Raw genomic sequence first — 4,283 nt, forward strand, 5'->3', positions numbered from 1 at the left:
TAAAAGTCAATCTGTATAGATCATCAATATTGAAATTATTACTTGGAACTAAATTTCTAAGAAGGTAAGAGTTGCTCTGACAGAGATTAAACTTTGTTGTAGTTGTACATGTTAATTTAAGTTTTAACTCGTCTTGTATGCTTAAGTTTTATTTTCTTTATAACGCGTTTGCATAATTTCTCACATCAAACATACAGCATCTTTCATTATCAGGGTACTAGCCGTAATGTACTAAATATTTTTCAGTCGATCCTTTAGAATTCGAATCTAAACAGTGGTTGTAGGCCACGTTTTTAATATTTTAAGCCCCCCCCCCCCCAAGTGGCACAGCGGCATGTCTGCGGACTTACAACGCTAGAAACCGGGTTTCGATACCCGTGGTGGGCAGAACACAGATAGGCCTTGTGTAACTTTGTGCATAATTAAAAACAAACAAACAATAATATTTTAATTCTAGAAGTTCGCTCGAGGGAGTTTAGCTTTTTGTGATGAGTACAGTGATTAATGGGCTACGTATGTTTCATCGTCATAAACGTGCGGAATTTCGGCACAGCAATAACGCGATTCGAAACAATGTTCTGGACTTCTTCCGACTACTCTCTACAAGAGAACAATTTAAGGACAAGGGCCCTGCTATTATATTACTTGTAAGAAGATTGTTCCAACAAGGGGGACAGTAGTATAGGCTTTGTTTTTAATATTTTAATTTTAGACGTTCATTAGAATTTTAGAATATAAGAAAAAAATTAAGCAATACAAAAACGCCTGCTAGACCAGAATAATAGTAGTTTTGTTGTTGTTGTTTATTAAGTGAGTGTTAGTTCTGAGCTGTAAAGTTTTGAGTTACTGTTTCACCTAAGTACCAAAAACACGGGGCAAGTTAGCAAGTGACTAGAATTATATATTTGTGAAGCTAGGCCTATCGCTTTGTTATTGTTAGTTTCCTTGAATAATATGATATTTATAGAACTTTCAGTTGAAGAAATAAAACGCTTTCTTTCATTACGTGGAATGGACTTTGCATCATTTTTTACCAAAAAATAAAGAACCCGCTTAACAACTGAAACCGTTAGAACACGGTGAACAAGAATTTACTTTCCAAAATTAATCCCAGAGGTTTTTAATTCAATATTGCTGAAAACGTTTTACACCACTTACCTGTTTTACCAATACCCTATTAATACTGTAAAAAACCTGAAACACAGATTATTGTACTTGTTACTGTAAATTGGTTCTTAGTATGTGCGAATTTGACAAGTGTTCTTGAAAGGTACTGATAATCACTTTCACGAAAACTAGATTTTAGTGTTATGCAGTATTTTTTGAATTCACAAACATCACCATTCTAGGCATTTTACTTTTTCTCCATCACCAGCTTGGGTGGTTTCTTTTCAAATTTATTTTTCAGATTCAATCTTCCCAAATGTGAACTTGTTTGTTCTCCAACTTTAATGTGCACAAACTTCAATATTGTATAACTATCTACATAGTTCTTATTTTTATTGTTACGAAGCCGTTTTTGTCAACCAACCGAAGCCTTGGACCCTGTATAAAAAAAGAAAGTCACCATGAGAGAATTAATTAGTAAAAACGACGCTTGTCACAACGTTTACCTTGATTGCGGAAAGTATTACCTTGCCATAGGCGTTTCGAGCCCTCTCCCTGCAGTACGACCTTCACTTCTTCTGCATTCAAAAACATAACATTGGTTACTGTTAGCAGATAGAGAGGGACAGAGGGAAAAAAATCTTCGAAAATCGCCTTAAGCTACCACTGATGATTCGTGTTTTAAGTACCCTGAACAACAGTGCGTTCTTCAAAAGGTGAGACTGGTTCATAAAATGGAAAACGAAGTTTTATAATAAATATTAAAAGCACGGTAATATTAAAAAAATCTTTGATACAGAAGTTTCGGAATTTCTTTAAATTTTATCATCAGCGTTGATATCTCAAAAAGTTAGTTCATAATATTAGAACTACAAAAAACATTAACATTGAGCGAGTTTTCGTATTCGCTCATTTTCTTTTTCCGAGATATTAACGCTGATGATGAAATTTAAGGAAATTCCGAAATGCCCCCCATTAAAGATGTTTTTTGGCATTACCGTGTTTTAAATATTTATTATCAAATGACGTGTTATTCAGATTACACTTCAAAAGTTTCATTAACAATCTTTGCTTATTTATAATGGAACCCACATCGTGTATTACCGAAAACATTTACTAACATATCTGACCTCCCAAATCAGTGTAGATTACGCGTGCCTATTAAAAATTTAGGTTCAGTTTCGATGACGAGGAACCCACTTTGAGACTAATAATGGTTGGAGGCGGCTTGATTGGGTAATGAAGAAAAACTTTAATATAAGTTTAACATAACAGCAAATGTACAACGTTTCGACAAAGTTTTGTCATCATCAATTTTAGTTTATTTTCATCATTATTTGGAGAAATAATATGAGTATTTCACGAACTGTGATATTATAAAATTGAAATAATGGGTAAATACATTTAGAATATATGAAAGGCTTTAAAACGTGTGTGGCCTCCAGTCTATCGAATTATTTACGTCATTCGTGTTTCATCATTGGAATTCTTGAAAAAAAAGAAGCTTCAAAGACCTTCGTTTCATCATTCACTTCATAACAAGGCACGCATTTAATATAGATACTTACACCAGTGATTTTCAGGATGGAACTGTAACAATCAGTAATTCAAATAATAATTATGTCTTTAGCGCTGATTAAACAAAAATCGATAACACTTAACACATCGTTAATTAATATGAAATATGTAAAGTACTAATTATGAAACATATGGTAAACGTTTGTGTTCTAGCACGCGTTTCATACTAGACCTGATCATATGCGTTAGAAATTTACAGGGTTGAGTATTATTACCTGTCAAATATCGCGAAATGTGGCCATTAAAAATATTGCCTAATAATTTCTGTGTCTATATAATTTTATAAGAAAAGAAGGAAAAAAAATCAACAAATATTAAAACATTATTTATTTAGCAGATATATTGCAGAATTTCCGAAGACATTTTAACCATTTTATTAAGATACCTGAAATCTCTATCTGTTAAATTCTAAATAAACATAAGTATAAATTTTACTCACAACTTCACATTCGAAATACAGTAACATAAAATACACCTCATTGTGAACTTTTTTTTTCTTCTAACTTATACGAAACTTCAAGTAGAATACAATTATGATCGGTCGTGACCGGGTGGTTAGCGTTTATGGCTGTAGTTGTGATCATCCCAGATTCGAACCCCCATTCTCCTGAAATAAACCTCGCGCTCCGCTATTTGGGGCTGTAGATGCGTTGTCAGAGTGACAGTCAAGTACTTCTATTCGATTAGAGTTGACGGTGGGAGCTGTTGGCTTAATAATGATAATCTCCATTTGATACATATTTCGGTATAAGGGTACAATAGCGAAACAGAAAAAATGACCAAATTTCATAACACGTGCAGAATATAAATTAATGGAGGAAGGTAAATTGATGTCCCTCTTACTTTTGCGACCAAATGAACTGCATTTTTCTTTAACATTTTGAATTTCACACCCAGAATACATTTTCATCGAGGATATCAGTACAGGTCTCTCGGTCAAGTAACCATAAACTGCTTTTACAATAGCTGGTTGTGGAGATCTGTAATACAGAAAGCACACAGTTACACAAGGTTTACTAGTGTCGACAGAATAAGGTGCTGAAGCAGGTAATGCTTCAAAATCGGTTGTTGATGCCACCCCACAAAAAATTAATTGATCTGCAGTGGAACTTGCAGCATGAGGTAAAAGACTGGCTTTAAAGTGGTTGCTATAAAATTGATGACTTCTGTGTGAATAATGCTCCCACTGTTAGATACCATGACAGGCTTTCCTTACTAGTCCTCATCTTCTGGTATACAACTATGTTCTTTGTGTCAACAGGCTTTCCTTACTAGTCCTCATCTTCTGGTATACAACCATGTTCTTTGTGTCAACAGGCTTTCCTTACTAGTCCTCATCTTCTGGTATACAACCATGTTCTTTATGTCAACAGGGTTTCTCGATAGCTGTTTACTTTAGGAAGTTCGTAATTTGGGTGCAGCTTGTAAAATATGTCCTATTAATCAGGATTTATAACAACCCTGAAAAAGTTGTTTCTTGCATGAAAAGCAAAAAAACATTCGTGGTTAAATAGCACTATAACCATGAATCCAGTAGTGCCAACTTGATGTAGGCTTCCGGCACTTAGCAACTTACTAGTAGTAGCGTCCCAGCCCCC

This window comes from Limulus polyphemus, unplaced genomic scaffold (assembly GCF_000517525.1).
Source record: "Limulus polyphemus unplaced genomic scaffold, Limulus_polyphemus-2.1.2 Scaffold500, whole genome shotgun sequence".
NCBI lineage: Eukaryota > Metazoa > Arthropoda > Merostomata > Xiphosura > Limulidae > Limulus > Limulus polyphemus.